This window comes from Daphnia magna, linkage group LG2 (genome assembly GCF_020631705.1).
Source record: "Daphnia magna isolate NIES linkage group LG2, ASM2063170v1.1, whole genome shotgun sequence".
NCBI lineage: Eukaryota > Metazoa > Arthropoda > Branchiopoda > Diplostraca > Daphniidae > Daphnia > Daphnia magna.
The window spans coordinates 7861099-7868512 of NC_059183.1; the positions used below are offsets into that span (position 1 = coordinate 7861099).

Genomic DNA, 7414 nt, shown 5'->3' on the forward strand with positions numbered 1-7414 from the left:
GCAGAGTGGAATAACAAAATGAGAAGTCTGGAACGAGGAAACAGCAAGCTGTTTGATTATGCACGACGCGTTCGCTGCTCTGCTGGGGCTATAGCTGATGATGCTATATACGGCAAAGAGGGGTTGGGTGTACGTGGAAATAGGCTGATGGTGGCGTAAGAAAAGAAGGAATAAGAAGTGGAGTAGTCAGCAGACTGCCACGACAAGTGCTGCATAGTACTGCTCTTCTATCCGCTCTCTGTGTGTAGTTGCTGCTGATTTGCGGCTGCAAGCAATATAGAGCGAAGGATCATAAATAATGGGAACGCAGTGGCTGTTGGATGTTGGCGAAATAGAGAAAATGGAGCGACGTCGCGCAGTGCCGCTTTCAACAGCAGCCCATACATAACAGGAGCGGAGAAATAAAGATCGGCAAAAGTGGAACACATCAAACCGCCAGCAACAAAAACAAATGATTTTTTTTTTCCTTTAAAGTCTGTAAAATAAAAAAAAAAAAAAAAAAAAGAGGACAACTTACTCTTTCACGAGTTTATGACGTATGTAATAATATCCACAACAACTGAAGAGGCGAACACTTCCAGAGCAGAGCCGTAAATATTTAAGGAGCGGCAACAAAGTTGACGGTTCAAGCAGTTGGCCGTTGCGACACACTAAATAGCACTGACACAATGGAGCGGAAAAGGCGCAATGAACGGACCACTACGCCCGTTACACACACACACACACTTTCTTGCGTGCAAACCGCCAGCGTAACGATTGAGCGGAGTCAGAGAAGCGTTAAGGAGAGACTCGATAATGAAAATTGATGCCGGATTTGATTCAATTATTTCGTGTTCAATCTTTAAGGGGGCGAAAAAAAAAATAAATAATTTTACACTAACGGAGATGTGACAAAAAAGAAAAAAGCGACTCTCGTATCTTGTTCTTTCTGCTTTCGAAGAGTGAGAAATGAATTTAGAAGAAGAATGAAGACGAATATAGTGGATGATTTGCCGCACTAGGCCGGAAAATAGATCGACAAAAGCTCACAATGGCGCCCTCTTTTTTCGTGCTGTTGTTGGCGATGCACGCGCACGCTGCAAGTAAACTGCTTTACAGTGGTGGCGATCTAGAGCACATCACGGCGAGGCCATCAGAAGCAATTCCGCTAATGGAATATCAAATGGGCGTCGAAGTTGGGAGCACCGCCCCTTTAAACACTTGGATACGTAACGTAGATGCCTACTATTGTCGGTGATGCCTGTATTCGTCTCTTTCTCTCTCTGACTCGCTTTAATAACGTTCCCCGTATTCGTTTTTCCCTTATGTATGAATCTTTAAATCGACACAGTAAATACACCGATATCGTTCATGCACACAAACGCTATAGTTTTGACACTCAACGCGACCTCTCGTACTTTCTAATCCTGGAACGCTATACGATTTTCTTCTGATGATCGCCTACAATAAAGGCAACCAATAGCCGTGGATGAGGGAGCGGAATGATGATGGCCCCGAATTTGAATATGTTTTTGCGGGCTTCTCTCTGTATTTAACAGTTGACTTGGAAGGATGTTTTTGTTTTGCAAATGAGGGAAAATAAATGTCACCGCACGTTCCCCTCTCCCGGCGGATACATAAAAAACACGGGCACCAGCACCTCGCCGTCGGCAGGCTAGTGCGATACTGGACGGACTCTGTGGCATTTCGTTCTGCCTGTATTTCTCTATAGCTGGATCCGAAACTTGACAAAGTCGCGCAGCTGATATCCTCATTGATCTAGACCGGCGCAGAAGCGACGCAAAGTGAGAGGGGAGCAAAAAAGCAGCAGACATGACAACAGCATCAGCCAGACACGAGCTTCTCTGCTGATTGTTTAACCTCTCTTTCGTTTTTTTTTGTTCTTTCTTTCTTTCTCTGTCTATATATGATGCCCGATGACGTGCATCTAATATATAGGCTTATTTACTCCCCTTGCCTTCCATATCCCAAATAGCACGCACCGTCTGTTCTGATGCGGCCCATTTTTCTTTGATCAATATAATCTGCTCTGCAGACTGCTGCGTGGGCTGTGAACGACGTTATGTGATGAGTGTGTAGATTTTGTTGGCTCCCCTTTGAAAATCATTCAGTGGTTTAGACGGTTGTTGGTATAGGCAGTTCGGCTTCACACCAATTCCATTGTTCGACACGTTACAGATAAAAGAGTTTTTTTTTTTCTTCCAGGAAACAAGGTCCTATTTATAAATAATTATTTTTTTTTATTGGTATGTGTGAACGTATGAAAGAGCTCATTGATTTGAACAATTTCCATGGTGATTGCTTCTGATGAAATTACAGGGCGCTATGATAAAGACGTCATCGTGTTGATGAAGATTTTCGTTTCATTTTCCATATACCACGGTAAATCGTGTGTCTAATTAACTGTAACAAGCAAATGAGGAAACAATAGGGGTCTGCATGCAGACACATTGTAGACTTATAAAGCCAAAAATAAAAACGAAAGAAACTTGTTGAATATTACCGTGACATTCATCTTGTTTGGCAGTCTTTTCAAGCAAAGTTATTAGTCGGCATGTTGAAGATGCCCTCGTCCTAAGTCCTTGAGTTAACATCTAACGAGCTAGATTTGTTATTTTGATCATTCTAGATTACAGAATAGAAGAAAGAGGGTAAAATGTGAAGAGTGGCTTCATTCTTTTGGATTGAAGAGTCAGTTCTTGAAGTGACAGAGATGTCACAAAAATCCTTGTACATACTATATCTTTCATGAAATAGAAATGACTTTTAGGAAACGACAAACACGTGATAGATTATGTCATACAGAAAGCCATTCGAGCGTCACGATGAAGTGGCGAAGAAGCGAAGGCTTGGAGAAGGGCAATGATATCTAGTTTGACATCAAAAGACATCCTCAGCTGGAGGTAAGAGGATAGAAATGAAAAAATAAAAATAAATAAAAGGGACATTGTGAAATAATGTTGCTTAAAAGGTTGGAAAAATCGTGGAAGAGATTTAAAAAAAAGTTAGAAAATATTTTTCCCACCTATATTCCGATCTAACATTCGTATAGGGAAATGTGTAGAAAAGGATTATAGAAATAAGAAATGAAATTAGGCTGGGAAAAAGTGTGTAGGTTTGCAATGAAGAGGTCCAAGATGCTTTCTATAAGATATCACGTATATCACGGTCAAAGGAAATAAGACTCGCGGACGATAATGGGATGGAAAGATCGCCAAAGAAGATTAACATTTATTAAAGAAAAGAAAAAATGAAACATGAAAACGGCAAAATAAAGAAGATTGTTGAAGAAAACTGATTTAAAAAAAACAACTTCAATGTGTGTTTAGTCTGAAAAGAAAATGGACTGACAATGTTGGCACATGGATACAGCGAATTAATATGTTCTGTTGAAATGCGTGAAAGACTAACTATTATTAGAGCCATTTGAACAAAGTTACAATCATGTTCGTAACATACTGCACGTGTTCATCTGCCAAAACCCATTTTTGATTTGCCATCAGGAAACTGAGGCGATCGCCGCTACAATAACCACACTAAAGTCGACTGGTACACACAATGGTCATCGCCTTTACGGAAAACGATTGAGTTACTGTTTGCCTACATAGGAAGCGTACATATAGCCTCATACAGTAGAATCCTTTATTTGTTTTAGACTGTCCGGATTTTCTTTGCCTCTCCGTTTACTCTGCACTATGTGTATTTTTTTTTTTTTTTTCTCCACGGAAATCAATAAGAGGTCATTGTATATTATCACGGATGTCGCCGGCCTCTCCAGGCAACTTGTTCTGTTGCTATGGTAGTAGCTAGAGCTCTACACTGCCCTTCCCAGCAATGCCATCTTTCAGTGCTCTTCTTCACAATAGACTGAATCCATCGAGTTCATCCAACATACGCGAAGAGCGCAAGAGAAAAAGGGAGCAGTCCGGTTATTATTGCTATTTCCTTACCCTCTCTCCCTCTCGCTGTATATATACGTATATCGTGAACTTCCCAACATAGTCTGATGACCGTGGTATATAAGGATACAGTAAAATGGGGACATTAAGAGCCAAGTGTTATAGTGTAGACTGGGAGGGGATCTTTGTAATAGGAAACTGCCTGCAATAATGAACTGAGTAATCGATCCCGTTGTCCGCTATATACGTTTCCTGAAATGTTTTTATTATTTTCAGTGCTGATAACATCGGGTACATAAGCGTCACGCTTCACGCTTCTTTTTTTCTTCTCAGTTTTTATACAGTTTGGTCAAAGCTGATACATTTTAGACACGGGTGTTTTAAAGAATCGGAAGAGAGTTCATGAAGGACGGTCGTTCAACCCACGGGTCGATGGCGTAGTAATAAAAATCCTCGTTTTACGTTCACTGGTATTTTATCGCCAGTCTTATTAAAAGTCTAGACAGCGTAGCCTAATGAAAAAAAAAAAAGCTGGGAAATAATGCGGTAGCTTTTGTTATGGTACGTGAAAGGTAATGGCGTCCACGGGAAATGCGCGGTGTGATGTATGGCTAGTCGAACTTACTGGCAGAAATCCTTAATGAACCATGTAGTAGTTGTTATCATCTTCGTTCGCCCTAGATCATATTTATGTCAATTGTGAAGCGTCTACTGTGTACAGTATAGACATATACAAGTACTAAGAAACTTGCTAGCTCTATCCCGAAACTTCCAACCCTTATAGTGGCGTTAGATATAGATACAGTTCAGTGTTTTGTTTTTTTTTTGTTCCCATCTTTTGTATTATACGCTAGTTTTAACGAATCCAAACAATGTACCACAAGCGATAAGATGCCATTTATTCAATTGTATTTTTGCTTATTTAACAGCCGCGGCTCTGCTATAGACACCGTGTTATAGCCATTTATAGAATTTTACAATAAAAAGGTAAAACTGCCTGGACTGCACATTGGGTCTATGGGTTATACAGGCATTTTTCACAAAATCTCGTATAGCCTTTGGCCCTTTGCCTCTTGTAGTAAAAGGAGAAGAAATTGAAACGACATGTTATTTCAAAAACCCTTTTGCGGCAGTCACTGTCTTTCCGAAGGGTTTCGCAGAATGGGGCCAATGCCAAAATGTGTTTGGCTTCCGCCAGCAGAAGATTTGCCAACAAATTTCGAGTTGAAAAATTCAAGCGTCGTCGATAACGAATTAGCCTTTCATACACAGTGACAGAGCGGATGATGCAGTTGAACTTCCGATAAATGGCGTGTTCCTTTCGAAATGTCACTACATAATAACGGCGATCGTCTTTCTTCCTCAGCTGTTTCTCTTTTTTCAGTGCCATCACTTAGATCCAAGTCGTGTACAGATTTCTACTTCCTAAAGAAAAAAAAAATCCTGCTCTGAGTTTGTATATCGTTCGTCAGCATTACGAATTGATTGGGTAGCCGGCAAAGACATAGCTTCAACGGCTTCAACGCAGGGAACAGCAGACAAGAAAATGGTGGGGAAAAAAGACTCGAATAAAATTCAGGCTTTACTATTAGGACGATAGGTTGCGTATTGTTCGAAGGAAAGCTCAATAAAAGGCCGACGAGGTTGTTGTACAGACCAAAGTTGTTGCGTAACGAAGCATTTTCTCGTTGCAGCAAATGAATAATAGAGAATTGCACACTTTCTTACGGGCACTCATCGTATTTTTCTTCCAAACAGCTGGTTGGGTACACAGTTTCAATCACTGAAGAGATTGAAGTGGAATTCCGGTGGTAAGTGTTTGCTTACCAAAGACCTATTGCCCGTGGTAGGCCTAGAAATCAATTCTAAATAGCAATAGTAGTATAGACTAATACAGCTACGTGACAATTGCAGGCGCATTGAGAATGAATAGAGCTACAAGAACGTGCAATGTCTTGTGCCACAAGAAAACATTCTAGCATTTCTTACTTCGTATTCACAAATCTATGGTTGGTAAAAAGACAATTTTTTTAGAAAAAAAAAGAAGGGACGATAAGATTAAATCGTCAAAAACAGCCACAGCGGGGAACGCTGTTGTCACAAGTGTTACACTTGTTTGTGTCATGCATGTCGACCGATGTACAGATATTGAAACGGTAGGTGTCGTAAACTTGCTACATATTCGTATTCGTGTGGCAGGCGGCTTCTTGCGATGTCAAAAAATATGCAGCTGGAACTAAAAGGTTCGTTCCCCAATCGATTTAAATCGTTTCCCTACTGGATAATAAAATCGTGGAATACAAGGACTGCTGCGCTTCATCTTAAAGTAAGACGAAAACAAAATTTATTTCATGAGTTAATGACGATAATTGGGAAATGTTGTTGATGCTATTTAGAATGAAGAGATACGAGGGATTCACGTTCGCTTGATGGTTGTTTTTTAAAAAATGTTATCTCTATTATAAAACTGTATGTAAATATGGCTTGTGTATAACTGTGTAACTTAGGGCGCATCTTTTTGTGCTGGACGAAAAAATGTGGGGTGCAAAGGGAGCAAGCGGGCAGCAAATTATTCCACACGACTATGAAGGATAGGATTATTCAAAGCCTACGTAAGAGAATTGCTATTTTCAAATTTTACTGAATCGTTTGCTTTGCCTCTAATTAAAATACTCTGTTTTAATGAATCTTACTGAGATTCGGTTGCTTCTAAGGCAATTCAATGTTCATGTGCTTGTATCAACATTTCTATTATTATTAAATTGGAATTTCTTATGCAAAAATTCAAATTATATCTGACTTAAAAAAATAAAATAAATTAAGTGTAAATTGTGTATTTCTGAGCAAAGTCACTTGAATATGTTTAAGTATTAACTGTTTTGTAGCGTCGTCGTTGATGGGGGAAAAGAAGTCGTATTGGCAGACGTCTCTGTAAAAATAATGTTAACATGGGATTTAGACATACGTATGTGACATTAACGATCTCTTTCTTCGTTCTCTCTGTCGCTTCCCAATTTGTCTCCTACCGTAACTTCAAATTTCCATTGTCGTCGTTGTCTTCAAGCCACTTTGTCACGACATACAAACAAGGCCTCCCAGCGCACACACCTTCTCTTCTCTGTCGGAGCGAAAAACTAAACATCACACTACATCGTCGGAGACCGTGCAATGTAATGTCGCTCATTCATTATTCGGAGAGTTCGACGACATTTCTTCCTCTATGCAAGGTGTCTGCTTTCCATTGACATTTTATCTACAGGGGACATTTGAATTTGATGTTCATTGTCTGTTGCCAAAGTCTTTAGATGTGACTGGCAGCAATGAACCGTTTCCTTTCACACGCACTTATATCGGGGATTTCTTTCACGCTTCGTGGCTTTTAAGGTTGATTTTTGTTTTATTTTTTTCATTTGATTTTTAGTATTATTTTGATAATTTTTTTTTAAATTTGATTCCGTAACAAGGTGCTTATGTTGGCCGCCAGATGGCGAAAAGCGAGATCCATGCCAAGGAAA

At 39.9% G+C, this 7414-nt stretch overlaps 1 protein-coding gene across 2 annotated transcripts in view; it reads right to left on the reverse strand.

Annotated features, from left to right (window-relative positions):
* The window catches only part of LOC116916157 (cyclic nucleotide-gated olfactory channel), a 46698-nt gene extending 45035 nt beyond the window's left edge, over positions 1–1663 (reverse strand). For both annotated transcript variants that reach the window (XM_045169757.1, XM_045169756.1), the window contains exon 1: positions 518–1663. The gene's annotated coding sequence lies outside the window, so the exon portion shown is untranslated. The remainder of the gene's footprint in view (positions 1–517) is intronic.
* Between the last annotated feature and the right edge of the window lie 5751 nt (positions 1664–7414).